Consider the following 17,237-nt stretch of genomic DNA (forward strand, 5'->3'; position numbering starts at 1 on the left):
CCCCAACCTAAGGAGCCCACACACCAGGACATCAGGCCCAGAGACCCCACATACGGAATCAGCACCCCGTGATCCGCCCCTGGGAGCAACCTCCACCCCCCCTCCCTTCCCGCAAGTGGCAGGTTGTATGAACAAAAATCCTCCCCCCCCCCCCATCTCCCCTCTCCCATCCCTATGGCAAAGATGCTGTACCCCGATATCCCCCAAAGAAAGCCCCACTTCTCCAGCCTACCGCGCTCCCCCCAAACTACCCCCCCACCCCTCCCCCCTTGCTGTCAATCTGAAAATTACATATGACCAAGGCCTTGAATCAACTGAGCACCCCTACCGGGGCTCACCCCCAGAATCATAGGGCCCCCCAATTGAACCCGCAAGTGTATGCCCCCCCCCTCAATCCCCACCCCTCTCCACCCCATACATTCCCCCCCCCGCCACCTCCCCCTACCCCTCCCCCCCCCCGGTTCTGGGCCGGTGTGGCACTGGATACTTCAGCCCACTTCACAACAGCTGACACACTATAAAAACCTCAGCTATTCACATCCAAACACCCCCCCAGACCAAAACTAAGCCCCCTTCAGAGGCAAGTCCCAAACACTCGAATAAGCCAGATGTCCCCCCTCCTCCCCCCCCCCCCATTTTTTCTCTTCCTACCCTCCCCCCCACTAGTCAAAGTAAACACCAAGTTATACTGCCCCCCAAAAGATCTCCCCGCCCCCCTCCCTGCCGCGGACAGCTTCCCCTCCCCCCCTCCCTGACCTGCCCCCCCCCCCACAAGATCAGAGATCCGGACTATGTTTACCCAATATGTATAGATATATGCCAATGTATAAATAACTATTCACGTTCTAATTTAAAATGGGGCTATATAAGGGATCTCTCGCTCTAAGAATGTGATTCCGTCTGAGTGCAATGTATAAATTCCTTACTGAACTCTGGTATACCATGTGCTCCCCCTCCCCCCCCCTCCCCTACCCCAGTATGCCCCCCCCCCCCCCAGAGAAGTAACGATCTATGTTATGCTAAATTGTAGTGCTATATACCAATGTTTGAACGCATCCCAATGAGCAGTTGATACCAGCAAAACGCAAGGGAAACCTAGGCTTATGATGAGAACTCCCCCCGAGAACAAGGTTTTAACCCCCTGCTAACTATGTGTATACTATATGCTAGCCCCCCCCTTGTCCCCTCCAGGGGAACCTACACTGTTATAAACCAATGTTTAAAGGTGTTCCATTGTTGCAATTTGACAATAGCAGAATACAAGGGAAGCCTCAGCCATAGACTGGGACTCCCCCCGAGAGCAAGGTTTAACCTATATGCTACCTATGTGTACTCCGCACGCCCCCCCCCTCTCCCGCCCCCACCCTATTCCCAGATACCCCCCTCCCCCCCCCTACCTTACCAGATGCCCCCCGCCCCCCCTATCCCCTCCCCCCCCTATCCCCTCCCCCCCCCCATCCCCTCCCCCCCCTATCCCCCCCCCCCCATCCCCTCCCCCCCCTCTCCCTCACCCCCCACCCCTCCCCCCCCTATCCCCTCCCCCCCCCTCTCCCTCACCCCCCCCCTCACCCCCCTCCCCCCCCCTCCCCCCCCAAACCCCCTCCCCCCCCTCCCCCTCCCTCCCCCCCCCCCACCCCTACCTCCCTCCCCCCCTCCCCCCCCACCCCTTCCCCCCCCCCCACCCCTCCCTCCCCCCAACCCTCCCCCCCCCCCTCTCCCCCCTCCCTCACCCCCCCTTGCCCCCCCCCATCCACCCCCCCCACCCCTCCCCCCTCCCCAACACCCCCCCCCCTCCCCTCCCCCCCCTCCACCCCCCTTCCTCCCTCCTCCCCCCCCCACCCCCCCCCGGAACTCACAAAGAACACACAGACAAGGACTTAACATAAGGGGAAAAAAAAAACAATGTTTACTAAAGATGTAAAAGATTATCTATGGCCCAATCCAAAGGAGAGTAAGGCCTCCATAAGCCAGAGGTGCCCTTCCTTACTAGGGACCCCCCCCCCCATAAGCAATGGGGTGGGGGTGCTGGACCCTTCTTTCTGGCTACGGTCCGTGAGTGACGCCCCGAAAGTTCTCCCAGGGGTTTTTTTTTACACCCCATCCCCTTGACATCAAAATGTCAAGAGGAACCTTTTTCGGGCTCCAAGACAGCCCATTCTCTTTCTTGTCTTCTTGTGTCCTCCCCCCCCCCCACCTCTCCCCTTCCACCCCACCCTCCCCCCGTCGACCTCCACCCAATACCCCTTGTGGGACCACTAAAGACTACCCCCCACATACCCAACCAGACGCACGAACCAACCCTGACATGGGAACAATTCAGGGACAGGGGCTTATCCCCGAGACCCCCCCTCCACACTGATGGCGTCGATCAAAATTATTTCCCTGAATGTCAAAGGCCTTAATTCGGTTCGCAAACGCAAACTAGCCCTTCAAGAATTTAAAAAAACTAAAGGGGATATAATTTGTATCCAAGAAACCCATTATAACAATGTAGACCCGCCAAACACATTTAAACACATGTACCCCCAGGCGTTTTTCGCTTCCTCCCCCAGCAAGAAAAGAGGGGTGGCCGTCCTGATTAAAAACAACATACCATTTGCCCTGACGACGGTAACTAAAGACCCCGAGGGACGGTACATACTCCTCCAAGGTACGCTCTCAGGCTCCCCCTTAGCCATCCTAAATATTTACGCCCCAAACGCCAACCAAACCCAATTCTTACAGAACCTCCTTAGCACCCTCGACCAACCGACGCTCTCTTCCCTTCTCCTAGTCGGAGACGTAAATATGGTACTTAACCCAGCCCATGACAGATCAGGCCAAACTACTGCCCCATATTCCATCCAACTACAGACAAAAGCCCAAAAATTTCAAGATATCCTCGGGGAGTACTCTCTGACAGATATTTGGCGAGCCCAGCACGTGGGTCAGCGAGACTACTCTTTCTACTCAACCCCCCATCAGTCTTACTCGAGGATCGACTATTTTCTGGGCACCAATAATGTACTCCAGGCATCCTCCCACTCCGAAATAGGCCCAATAACGTGGTCTGACCATGCCCCTATCGTACTCACCCTCTCTCTGCCTTTCGTCAAGTCCTTAACATACAATTGGAAACTCGACGACTCGCTTCTCAACGATCCACTAGTAGTCAAAACAGTGAAACAAAAACTGATCACCTTCTTCCAAATAAACAAAGGTTCAGTGCCCTCAGCAGCAACTCTGTGGGAGGCCCACAAAGCCACCATCAGAGGGGAACTTATATCAATAGCCTCCTACAAGAGGAAACTTAAACAGAGAGCCCAGAAGGAACTCACGGATAAAATCCTAGCGCTAGAGCGCTCACACAAACAATCCTTATCAAAAAAGGTGTTCTGAACACTCGAGAAAGCGAGATCCGACCTAAAAGTGCTGCAACTTGACGAGGTAGAGAGAGCCCTGAAATGGACCAAACAGCGGTTCTACGATAGGGGCAACAAAGCGGACAAACTTCTGGCCTCCAAATTAAGAGGCTTGAAGACAAAGTCCCAGATCACAAAGATCAGGACTAAAAGCGGCCTAATCTCCTATAACGAGAAGTACATCGCGAATGAGTTCGCAGAGTTCTACACAGATCTTTACAATCTCCACCCAACTAGCATGCCAAAAGATATCGCCAAAAATACATCCGACTATCTAACCAAATGCAACCTCCCATCCCTCACTCAGGAAGAACTCGAGTTCTTAAACAAGAAAATAACTCTAGAGGAACTAAAAAAAGCGATATCCTCACTTAAATTAGCTAAAACACCCGGACCCGACGGATTTTCCAACGGGTACTATAAAAAATTTGTAGGCCCCCTGTCCTCCCACCTCCTAGAAATGTACAACTCCTTTATGCAAGACCAACAGATCCCAGACACTATGTCGGCAGCCAATCTGGCTATTATTCATAAAGAGGGCAGAGACCCCCTTCAATGCGGCAGCTATCGCCCAATATCCCTCCTAAACTCTGACCTCAAACTTTTCAGCAAAATCCTAGCAAACAGGCTGAATCCTATTCTCCCAAGGCTAATTCATATAGACCAGGTGGGATTTGTGTCAGGAAGACAGGCCTCTGACAACACCCGCAAAATTATTGATATTATAGACCACGTGCACCTCAAACAATCCCAGGCCCTGATACTAAGTCTCGACGCGGAGAAGGCCTTTGACCGCATCAGATGGTCCTATCTAGACCAAACGATGCGCCAATTCGGCTTCTCCGGACCATTTCTTGCCGCCGTCCGGGCCCTCTATACTAATCCAACAGCCCTACTAAAACTCCCAGGAGGCCGCTCCAACCCAATAAAAATACAAAACGGCACCAGACAAGGCTGCCCCCTCTCCCCTTTACTATTCGCCCTATCCATAGAGCCCCTGGCCGCCCGAATTCGAACTGAACCCACTATTAAAGGTATCCCAATCGGAGACAGGGAATACAAAATATCCCTGTTCGCCGACGACATAATTCTCACTCTGTCAGACCCCCTCACCTCCCTCCCTAACTTAGAAAAACTCCTTGACGAATTTGGCCAACTATCAGACTATAAAGTCAATACTGACAAGTCAGAGGCGCTTAGCATCTCCCTCCCGAACCCCGTATGGTCAGCCCTACAACAGAACTTTAAATATAAATGGAACACCTCCCACATCAAATACCTCGGAATCAAAATAGCAAGTTCATATAACTCGCTGTATCAAATTAACTACCCCCCCCTCTTCCGCCAGATCTTAAAAGATCTTGAGACCTGGCTATCCCACCAGATCTCCTGGTTCGGAAGGATAGTATCCACCAAAATGAACATCCTACCCCGCTTGCTCTACTTCTTTCAGACCCTCCCCGTCCCTGTCCCACTAGCAGAACTGAGGAATATTCAGGCCCATATATTAAGATTTATATGGCAACAACGTAGAGCCAGGGTCCCACGATCGGTCCTATTAGCCTCGAGGTCGAGAGGGGGCCTGGGGGCCCCGGACATACTCCGATACTACCTTTCGGCCCAACTGAGGCAGGCGGTAGTATGGAACAGCTCCCCCGCCACCAATTGCTGGCTGGAGATCGAGACACACCACGCTTTCCCGAACCCCCTCCCGACCCTACTGTGGTCCCCAGCTCTCAAAAACAGGAAATCGCTGAGACTTGGTCTCGGGGCAATGAGATGCACGAGGTCGACATGGTTAAAAACCAAAGGGAAATATGGCCTAGCTTCAACCCCCTCTAAACTGACCCCCTTATTCGGGAACCCGGACTTCCCACACGGATGCGCCCGATCCCAATTCAGCCAATTTCAAGGCTTAAACATCAGAGTGGTTGCGGATTTGCTGGAAAAAGACGAGGCCATGTCCCTCCCGGAATTAAGAACTACATTCACGTCCCCCAACTTGCCCATTTTCCAATACCTCCAGATCCGACATTTCCTAAGAACCCAATCCCCTACTCTCAAGTTCCCGCCGCGTTCTAGATTCGAGACCCTCTGCCTCAAAGGCGAATACCAAAAGGGCCTCATATCAGAGATTTATAAAACGCTCGAAGCATCTCAGCCCCCCCCTAACCACCTATATATGCAGAAATGGAATGAAGACCTAAACACCAACTTGGACCTTGAAGATTGGGAGGATATTTGGGAAGCAGCCACCAAAACCTCAATTTGTTCCGTCACAAAAGAAAACATCTATAAAATATTATTCCACTGGTACCTGACCCCGAGTAGACTGAGCCAAATCTACCCAGGCACTTCAGACGAATGCTGGAGAGGTTGTGGTCAAAGGGGGGACATGCCCCATATTTGGTGGACATGTCCGGAGATCCAAAGATTCTGGTCCCGGATCCAGGGCCTCCTGACCGAGACCCTGGATATAGAAATACCCCTGGACCCGCTGACCTACGTGCTGGGAAAACCAATTGACGACCTCCCTGCCCCGGCGGCCAGACTCGCGGCGGCAATACTGACAGCTGCGAGATGCTGTGTCGCGGCGGCATGGAAGAAAATTAAAGCCCCCTCCAGAAGAACTGTGATTACAAGAATAGACGGAATTATGAGCATGGAAAAACTGATGGCAATGTTAAAGCAAAAAACCCCACAATTTTACTCTACCTGGGAACCCTGGATAGGACTATCAACCCCCACATAAACCCCTTAGCTACTCCTCTCCCCCCCCCCCTACGGCCGACGAACCCTAACCCCCTCCCCCCTCTCTTCCCGAAGTCGTTCCCAACTATCCACCTTTCCTTCATCTCCCCCTCTCTTTTTCACTATTGAAAGAAGGAAAAAGGGTTTATTGTGTGTCATTTACCTTTTCTATGCCATGTACATGCACTGCGCCGTATTTACAAGTTGGCCTGTGAGCCAGTGTCGATATTATGTACCCCTGCGATGTATGACACCAATAAAGGAAAAATATTTACAAAAAAAAAAAAAAAAAAGTTTTCTGAAACAGCTTTTCTGTCCGCAAGGAAGCACATCAGATTCATTTGTGTGTGCTTGAAACCTTGCTTAAATTGAGCTTACGTTTTCTGTTTAATAATATATATTTCAAAAAGTACACTTGAACAAACAAGAATCTTACTCTATTTGTTAAAGAAAAAATTATATAAAAGGATGCTAAAACCATAACCGATATTTCTGAATTCAAGATTTCCGTTGCCGTCACAATATCTTGTTGAAAACGTATATTTATGCATAAAAGACCAGACAACTACATAGTGCCACTGGGTTTTGAATCCTGGACCTTCTGCATGTGAAGCAGGCGTGATAACCATTACACTATGGAACTCTTAAAAATGTTTTCTGAAACAGCTTTTCTGTCCGCAAGAATGCAAATAAGATTCATTTGTGTGTGCTCGAAATCTTGCTTAAATTGAGCTTACGTTTTCTGTTTAATAATATATATTTCAAAAAGTACACTTGAACAAACAAGAATCTTACTCTATTTGGTAAAGAAAAAATTGTCTGAAAGTATACTAAAACAATATCCAAAATTTCTGGATTCAAGATTTCCGTTGCCGTTACAATATCTTGTTTTCGAAAACGTACATTTATGCATAAAAGACCAGACAACTACATAGTTCCACTGGGTTTTGAACCCAGAACTTTCTGTGTGTGAAGCAGACGTGATAACCATTACACTATGGAACTCCTAAAAATGTTTTCTGAAACAGCTTTTCTGTCCGCAAGAAAGCACATCAGATTCATTTGTGTGTGCTCGAAATCTTGCTTAAATTGAACTTACCTTTTCTGTTTAATAATATATATTTCAAAAAGTACACTTGAACAAACAAGAATCTTACTCTATTTGGTAAAGAAAAAAATGTATGAAAGGATGCTAAAACCATAACCCATATTTCTGGATTCAAGATATCGGTTGCCGTCACAATATCTTGTTTGAAAACGTACATTTATGCATAAAAGACAAGACAACTACATAGTTCCACTGGGTTTTGAACCCAGGACCTTCTGCGTGTTCAGCAGATGTGATAACCACTAAACTATGGAACTCTTAAAAATGTTTTCTGAAACAGCTTTTCTGTTCGCAAGAAAGCACATCAGATTCATTTGTGTGTGCTCGAAATCTTGCTTGAATTGAGCTTTCGTTTTCTGTTTAATAATATATATTTCAAAAAGTACACTTGAACAAACAAGAATCTTACTCTATTTGGTAAAGAAAAAAATGTATGAAAGGATGCTAAAACCATAACCCATATTTCTGGATTCAAGATTTCCGTTGCCGTCACAATATCTTGTTTGAAAACGTACATTTATGCATAAAAGACCAGACAACTACATAGTTCCACTGTGTTTTGAACAACGGACCTTCTGCGTGTTCACCAGATGTGATAACCATTACACTATGGAACTCTTTAAAATGTTTTCTGAAACAGATTTTCAGTCCGCAAGAAAGCACATCAGATTCATATGTGTTTGCTTTAAATCTTGCTTGAATTGAGCTTTCGTTTTCTGTTTAATAATATATATTTCAAAAAGTACACTTGAACAAACAAGAATCTTACTCTATTTGGTAAAGAAAAAAATGTATGAAAGGATGCTAAAACCATAACCCATATTTCTGGATTCAAGATTTCCGTTGCCGTCACAATATCTTGATTGAAAACGTACATTTATGCATAAAAGAATAGACAACTACATAGTTCCACTGTGTTTTGAACAACGGACCTTCTGCGTGTGAAGCAGACGTAATAACCACTACACTATGGAACTCTTAAAATTGTTTCCTGAAACAGCTTTTCTGTCCGCAAGAAAGCGCATCAAATTCATTTGTGTTCTCAAAATCATGCTTAAATTGAGCTTACGTTTTCTGTTTAATAATATATATTTCAAAAAGTACACTTGAACAAACAAGAATCTTACTCTATTTGGTAAAGAAAAAATTGTATGAAAGAATGCTAAAACCATAGCCCATATTTCTGAATTCAAGATTTCCGTTGCCATCACAATATCTTGTTTTCGAAAACGTACATTTACGCATAAAAGACAAAACAACTACCTAGTTCCACTGGGTTTTGAACCCAGGACATTCTGCGTGTGAAGCAGACGTGATAACCACTACACTATGGAACTCTTAAAATTGTTTCCTGAAACAGCTTTTCTGTCCGCAAGAAAGCACATCAGATTCATTTGTGTGTGCTCGAAATCTTGCTTAAATTGAGCTTACGTTTTCTGTTTAATAATATATATTTCAAAAAGTACACTTGAACAAACAAGAATCTTACTCTATTTGGTAAAGAAAAAATTGTCTGAAAGGATTCTAAAACCATATCCAATATTTCTGGATTCAAGATTTCCGTTGCCGTTACAATATCTTGTTTTTGAAAACGTACATTTACGCATAAAAGACCAGACAATTACATAGTTCCACTGGGTTTTGAACCCAGGACCTTCTGCGTGTTAAGCAGATGTGATAACCACTACACTATGGAACTCTTAAAATTGTTTCCTGAAACAGCTTTTTTGTCCGCAAGAAAGCACATCAGATTCATTTGTGTGTGCACGAAATCATGCTAAAATTGAGCTTAATTTTTTTGTTTATAAAATATATTTCACAAAGTAAACTTGAACAAAAAAGAATCTTACTCTATTTGGTTAAGAAAAAATTGTATGAAAGGATTCTAAAACCATAACCAATATTTCGGGATTCAAGATTTCTGTTGCCGTCACAATATCTTGGTTGAAAACGTACATTTAAGCATAGAAGACCAGACAACTACATAGTTCTACTGTGTTTTGAACAACGGACCTTCTGCGTGTTCAGCAGATGTGATAACCACTACACTATGGAACTCTTAAAATTGTTTCCTGAAACAGCTTTTCTGTCCGCAAGAAAGCACATCAGATTCATTTGTGTGTGCTCAAAATCATGCTTAAATTGAGCTTATGTTTTCTGTTTAATAATATATATTTCAAAAAGTAAACTTGAACAAACAAGAATATTACTCTATTTGGTAAAGAAAAAATTGTCTGAAAGGATTCTAAAACCATAACCAATATTTCTGGATTCAAGATTTCTGTTGCCGTCACAATATCTTGTTTGAAATCGTTCATTTAAGCATAGAAGACCAGACAACTACATAGTTCCAGAGTGTTCTGAACAACGGACCTTCTGCGTGTTAAGCAGATGTGATAACCACTACACTATGGAACTCTTAAAATTGTTTCCTGAAACAGCTTTTTTGTCCGCAAGAAAGCACATCAGATTCATTTGTGTGTGCACGAAATCATGCTAAAATTGAGCTTACTTTTTTTGTTTATAAAATATATTTCACAAAGTAAACTTGAACAAAAAAGAATCTTACTCTATTTGGTTAAGAAAAAATTGTATGAAAGGATTCTAAAACCATAACCAATATTTCGGGATTCAAGATTTCTGTTGCCGTCACAATATCTTGGTTGAAAACGTACATTTAAGCATAGAAGACCAGACAACTACATAGTTCTACTGTGTTTTGAACAACGGACCTTCTGCGTGTTCAGCAGATGTGATAACCACTACACTATGGAACTCTTAAAATTGTTTCCTGAAACAGCTTTTCTGTCCGCAAGAAAGCACATCAGATTCATTTGTGTGTGCTCAAAATCATGCTTAAATTGAGCTTATGTTTTCTGTTTAATAATATATATTTCAAAAAGTAAACTTGAACAAACAAGAATATTACTCTATTTGGTAAAGAAAAAATTGTCTGAAAGGATTCTAAAACCATAACCAATATTTCTGGATTCAAGATTTCTGTTGCCGTCACAATATCTTGTTTGAAATCGTTCATTTAAGCATAGAAGACCAGACAACTACATAGTTCCAGAGTGTTCTGAACAACGGACCTTCTGCGTGTTAAGCAGATGTGATAACCACTACACTATGGAACTCTTAAAATTGTTTCCTGAAACAGCTTTTCTGTTCGCAAGAAAGCACATCAGATTCATTTGTATGTGCACGAAACCTTGCTTAAATTGAGCTTACGTTTTCTGTTTAATAATATATATTTCAAAAAGTACACTTGAACAAACAAGAATCTTACTCTATTTGGTAAAGAAAAAATTGTCTGAAAGGATACTAAAACCATATCCAATAATTCTGGATTCAAGATTTCCGTTGCCATCACAATATCTTGTTTGAAAACGTACATTTATGCATAAAAGACCAGACAACTACATAGTTCCACTGTGTTTTGAACAACGGACCTTCTGCGTGTTCAGCAGATGTGATAACCATTACACTATGGAACTCTTTAAAATGTTTTCTGAAACAGATTTTCAGTCCGCAAGAAAGCACATCAGATTCATATGTGTTTGCTTTAAATCTTGCTTGAATTGAGCTTTCGTTTTCTGTTTAATAATATATATTTCAAAAAGTACACTTGAACAAACAAGAATCTTACTCTATTTGGTAAAGAAAAAAAATGTATGAAAGGATGCTAAAACCATAACCCATATTTCTGGATTCAAGATTTCCGTTGCCGTCACAATATCTTGTTTGAAAACGTACATTTATGCATAAAAGACAAGACAACTACATAGTTCCACTGGGTTTTGAACAACGGACCTTCTGCGTGTTCAGCAGATGTGATAACCACTAAACTATGGAACTCTCAAAAATGTTTTCTGAAAAAGCTTTTCTGTCCGCAAGAAAGCACATCAGATTCATTTGTGTGTGCTCGAAATCTTGCTTAAATTGAGCTTACCTTTTCTGTTTAATAATATATATTTCAAAAAGTACACTTGAACAAACAAGAATCTTACTCTATTTGGTAAAGAAAAAATTGTCTGAAAGGATTATAAAACCATAACCAATATTTCTGGATTCAAGATTTCCGTTGCCGTCACAATATCTTGATTGAAAACGTACATTTATGCATAAAAGAATAGACAACTACATAGTTCCACTGTGTTTTGAACAACGGACCTTCTGCGTGTGAAGCACACGTGATAACCACTACACTATGGAACTCTTAAAATTGTTTCCTGAAACAGCTTTTCTGTCCGCAAGAAAGCGCATCAGATTCATTTGTGTTCTCAAAATCATGCTTAAATTGAGCTTACGTTTTCTGTTTAATAATATATATTTCAAAAAGTACACTTGAACAAACAAGAATCTTACTCTATTTGGTAAAGAAAAAATTGTCTGAAAGGATTCTAAAACCATATCCAATATTTCTGGATTCAAGATTTCCGTTGCCGTTACAATATCTTGTTTTCGAAAACGTACATTTACGCATAAAAGACCAGACAATTAAATAGTTCCACTGGGTTTTGAACCCAGGACCTTCTGCGTGTTAAGCAGATGTGATAACCACTACACTATGGAACTCTTAAAATTGTTTCCTGAAACAGCTTTTCTGTCCGCAAGAAAGCACATCAGATTCATTTGTGTGTGCTCAAAATCATGCTAAAATTGAGCTTACTTTTTCTGTTTATAAAATATATTTCACAAAGTAAACTTGAACAAAAAAGAATCTTATTCTATTTGGTTAAGAAAAAATTGTATGAAAGGATTCTAAAATCATAACCAATATTTCGGGATTCAAGATTTCTGTTGCCGTCACAATATCTTGGTTGAAAACGTACATTTAAGCATAGAAGACCAGACAACTACATAGTTCTACTGTGTTTTGAACAACGGACGTTCTGCGTGTTCAGCAGATGTGATAACCACTACAATATGGAACTCTTAAAATTGTTTCCTGAAACAGCTTTTCTGTCCGCAAGAAAGCACAAAAGCACATCAGATTCATTTGTGTGTGCTCAAAATCATGCTTAAATTGAGCTTATGTTTTCTGTTTAATAATATATATTTCAAAAAGTAAATTTGAACAAACAAGAATATTACTCTATTTGGTAAAGAAAAAATTGTCTGAAAGGATTCTAAAATCATAACCAATATTTCTGGATTCAAGATTTCTGTTGCCGTCACTATATCTTGATTGAAAACGTACATTTATGCATAAAAGAATAAACAACTACATAGTTCCACTGTGTTTTGAACAACGGACCTTCTGCGTGTGAAGCAGACGTGATAACCACTACACTATGGAACTCTTGAAATTGTTTCCTGAAACAGCTTTTCTGTCCGCAAGAAAGCACATCAGATTCATTTGTGTGTGCTCGAAATCTTGCTTAAATTGCGCTTACGTTTTCTGTTTAATAATATATATTTCAAAAAGTACACTTGAACAAACAAGAATCTTACTCTATTTGGTAAAGAAAAAATTGTCTGAAAGGATTCTAAAACCATATCCAATATTTCTGGATTCAAGATTTCCGTTGCCGTTACAATATCTTGTTTTCGAAAACGTACATTTACGCATAAAAGACCAGACAATTACATAGTTCCACTCGGTTTTGAACCCAGGACCTTCTGCGTGTTAAGCAGATGTGATAACCACTACACTATGGAACTCTTAAAATTGTTTCCTGAAACAGCTTTTCTGTCCGCAAGAAAGCACATCAGATTCATTTGTGTGTGCTCAAAATCATGCTAAAATTGAGCTTACTTTTTCTGTTTATAAAATATATTTCACAAAGTAAACTTGAACAAAAAAGAATCTTACTCTATTCGGTTAAGAAAAAATTGTATGAAAGGATTCTAAAATCATAACCAATATTTCGGGATTCAAGATTTCTGTTGCCGTCACAATATCTTGGTTGAAAACATACATTTAAGCATAGAAGACCAGACAACTACATAGTTCTACTGTGTTTTGAACAACGGACCTTCTGCGTGTTAAGCAGATGTGATAACCACTACACTATGGAACTCTTAAAATTGTTTCCTGAAACAGCTTTTCTGTCCGCAAGAAAGCACAAAAGCACATCAGATTCATTTGTGTGTGCTCAAAATCATGCTTAAATTGAGCTTATGTTTTCTGTTTAATAATATATATTTCAAAAAGTAAATTTGAACAAACAAGAATATTACTCTATTTGGTAAAGAAAAAATTGTCTGAAAGGATTCTAAAATCATAACCAATATTTCTGGATTCAAGATTTCTGTTGCCGTCACAATATCTTGTTTTCGAAAACGTACATTTATGCATAAAAGACCAGACAACTACATAGTTCCACTGGGTTTTGAACCCAGGACCTTCTGTGTGTTAAGCAGACGTGATAACCACTACACTATGTAACTTCTAAAAATGATTTCTGAAACAGCTTTTCTGTCCGCAAGAAAGCACATCAGATTTATTTGTGTGTGATCTAAATCTTGCTTAAATTGAACTTACCTTTTCTTTTTAATAATATATATTTCAAAACGTACACTTGAACAAACAAGAATCTTACTCTATTTGGTAAAGAAAAAATTGTATGAAAGGATTCTAAAACCATAACCAATATTTCTGATACAAGATTTCTGTTGCCGTCACAATATCTTGTTTGAAAACGTACATTTATGCATTAAAGACAAGACAACTACATAGTTCCACTGTATTTTGAACAACGGACCTTCTGCGTGTTAAGCAGATGTGATAACCACTACACTATGGAACTCTCAAAATTGTTTCCTGAAACAGCTTTTCTGTCCTCAAGAAAGCACATCAGATTCATTTGTCTGTGCTCAAAATCATGCTTAAATTGAGCTTACGTTTTCTGTTTAATAAAATATATTTGAAATAGTAAACTTGAACAAACAAGAATATTACTCTATTTGGTAAAGAAAAAATTGTCTGAAAGGATTCTAAAACCATAACCAATATTTCTGGATACAAGATTTCTGTTGCCGTCACAATATCTTGTTTGAAAACGTATATTTATGCATTAAAGACCAGACAACTACATAGTTCCACTGGGTTTTTAACCCAGGACCTTCTGCGTGTTAAGCAGACGTGATAACCACTACACTATGGAACTCTTAAAAATGTTTTCTGAAACAGCTTTTCAGTCCGCAAAAAAGCACATCAGATTCATTTGTGTGTGCTTGAAATCTTGCTTAAATTGAGCTAACGTTTTCTGTTTAATAATATATATTTCAAAAAGTACACTTGAACAAACAAGAATCTTACTCTATTTGGTAAAGAAAAAATTGTATGAAAGGATGGTAAAACCATAACCAATATTTCTGGATTCAAGATTTCTGTTGCCGTCACAATATCTTGTTTGAAAACGTACATTTATGCATAAAAGACAAGACAACTACATAGTTCCACTGTGTTTTGAACAACTGACCTTCTGCGTGTTAAGCAGATGTGATAACCACTACACTATGGAACTCTTAAAATTGTTTCCTGAAACAGCTTTTCTGTCCGTAAGAAAGCACATCAGATTCATTTGTGTGTGCTCGAAACCTTGCTTAAATTGAGCTTACATTTTCTGTTTAATAATATATATTTCAAAAAGTGCACTTGAACAAACAAGAATCTTACTCTATTTGGTAAAGAAAAAATTGTCTGAAAGGATACTAAAACTAAATCCAATATTTCTGGATACAAGATTTCTGTTGCCGTCACAATATCTTGTTTGAAAACGTACATTTATGCATTAAAGACCAGACAACTATATAGTTCCACTGGGTTTTTAACCCAGGACCTTCTGCGTGTTAAGCAGACGTGATAACCAGTACACTATGGAGCTCTTAATAATGTTTTCTGAAACAGCTTTTCAGTCCGCAAAAAAGCACATCAGATTCATTTGTGTGTGCTTGAAATGTTGCTTAAATTGAGCTAACATTTTCTGTTTAATAATATATATTTCAAAAAGTACACTTGAACAAAAAAGAATCTTACTCTATTTGGTAAAGAAAAAATTGTCTGAAAGGATACTAAAACTATATCCAATATTTCTGGATTCAAAATTTACGTTGCCATTACAGTATCTAGCTTTCGAAAACGTACATTTATGCATAAAAGACGAGAAAACTACATAGTTCAACTGGGTTTTGAACCCAGGACCTTCTGCGTGTTAAGCAGATGTGATAACCACTACACTATGGAACTCTTAAAAATGTTTTCTGAAACAGCTTTTCAGTCCGCAAAAAAGCACATCAGATTCATTTGTGTGTGCTTGAAATCTTGCTTAAATTGAGCTAACATTTTCTGTTTAATAATATATATTTCAAAAAGTACACTTGAACAAAAAAGAATCTTACTCTATTTGGTAAAGAAAAAATTGTCTGAAAGGATACTAAAACTATATCCAATATTTCTGGATTCAAAATTTCCGTTGCCATTACAGTATCTAGCTTTCGAAAACGTACATTTATGCATAAAAGACGAGAAAACTACATAGTTCAACTGGGTTTTGAACCCAGGACCTTCTGCGTGTTAAGCAGATGTGATAACCACTACACTATGGAACTCTTAAAATTGTTTCCTGAAACAGCTTTTCTGTCCGCAAGAAAGCACAAAAGCACATCAGATTCATTTGTGTGTGCTCAAAATCATGCTTAAATTGAGCTTATGTTTTCTGTTTAATAATATATATTTCAAAAAGTAAATTTGAACAAACAAGAATATTACTCTATTTGGTAAAGAAAAAATTGTCTGAAAGGATTCTAAAATCATAACCAATATTTCTGGATTCAAGATTTCTGTTGCCGTCACAATATCTTGTTTGAAATCGTTCATTTAAGCATAGAAGACCAGACAACTACATAGTTCCAGTGTGTTTTGAACAACGGACCTTCTGCGTGTTAAGCAGATGTGATAACCACTACACTATGTAACTTCTAAAAATGATTTCTGAAACAGCTTTTCTGTCCGCAAGAAAGCACATGAGATTCATTTGTGTGTGCTTGAAATCTTGCTTAAATTGAGCTTACGTTTTCTGTTTAATAATATATATTTCAAAAAGTACACTTGAACAAAAAAGAATCTTACTCTATTTGGTAAAGAAAAAATTGTCTGAAAGGATACTAAAACTATATCCAATATTTCTGGATACAAGATTTCTGTTGCCGTCACAATATCTTGTTTGAAAACGTACATTTATGCATTAAAGACCAGACAACTATATAGTTCCACTGGGTTTTTAACCCAGGACCTTCTGCGTGTTAAGCAGACGTGATAACCAGTACACTATGGTACTCTTAATAATGTTTTCTGAAACAGCTTTTCAGTCCGCAAAAAAGCACATCAGATTCATTTGTGTGTGCTTGAAATCTTGCTTAAATTGAGCTAACATTTTCAGTTTAATAATATATATTTCAAAAAGTACACTTGAACAAAAAAGAATCTTACTCTATTTGGTAAAGAAAAAATTGTCTGAAAGGATACTAAAACTATATCCAATATTTCTGGATTCAAAATTTCCATTGCCATTACAGTATCTAGCTTTCGAAAACGTACATTTATGCATAAAAGACGAGAAAACTACATAGTTCAACTGGGTTTTGAACCCAGGACCTTCTGCGTGTTAAGCAGATGTGATAACCACTACACTAAGGAAATCTTCAAAATGTTTTCTGAAACAGCTTTTCTGTCCGCAAGAAAGCACATCAGATTCATTTGTGTGTGCTCGAAACCTTGCTTAAATTGAGCTTACGTTTTCTGTTTAATAATATATATTTCAAAAAGTACACTTGAACAAAAAAGAATCTTACTCTATTTGGTAAAGAAAAAATTGTCTGAAAGGATACTAAAACTATATCCAATATTCCTGGATTCAAAATTTCCGTTGCCATTACAGTATCTTGTTTTCGAAAACGTACATTTATGCATAAAAGACGAGAAAACTACATAGTTCAACTGGGTTTTGAACCCAGGACCTTCTGCATGT

The 17,237-nt window shown here is 40.2% G+C and overlaps 3 non-coding genes across 3 annotated transcripts; all 3 read right to left on the reverse strand.

Annotated features, from left to right (window-relative positions):
- Positions 1-8,524: 8,524 nt before the first annotated feature.
- TRNAV-CAC (transfer RNA valine (anticodon CAC)) lies at positions 8,525-8,597 on the reverse strand. Its single transcript has one exon. It is a non-coding gene; the product is annotated as a tRNA-Val (tRNA).
- A 289-nt stretch (positions 8,598-8,886) lies between these two features.
- Positions 8,887-8,959, reverse strand: TRNAV-AAC (transfer RNA valine (anticodon AAC)). The gene has a single exon. It is a non-coding gene; the product is annotated as a tRNA-Val (tRNA).
- Positions 8,960-11,765: 2,806 nt separating this feature from the next.
- Positions 11,766-11,838, reverse strand: TRNAV-AAC (transfer RNA valine (anticodon AAC)). Its single transcript has one exon. It is a non-coding gene; the product is annotated as a tRNA-Val (tRNA).
- Positions 11,839-17,237: the final 5,399 nt, after the last annotated feature.

This window comes from Ascaphus truei, chromosome 18 (assembly GCF_040206685.1).
Source record: "Ascaphus truei isolate aAscTru1 chromosome 18, aAscTru1.hap1, whole genome shotgun sequence".
NCBI classification, from domain to species: domain Eukaryota; kingdom Metazoa; phylum Chordata; class Amphibia; order Anura; family Ascaphidae; genus Ascaphus; species Ascaphus truei.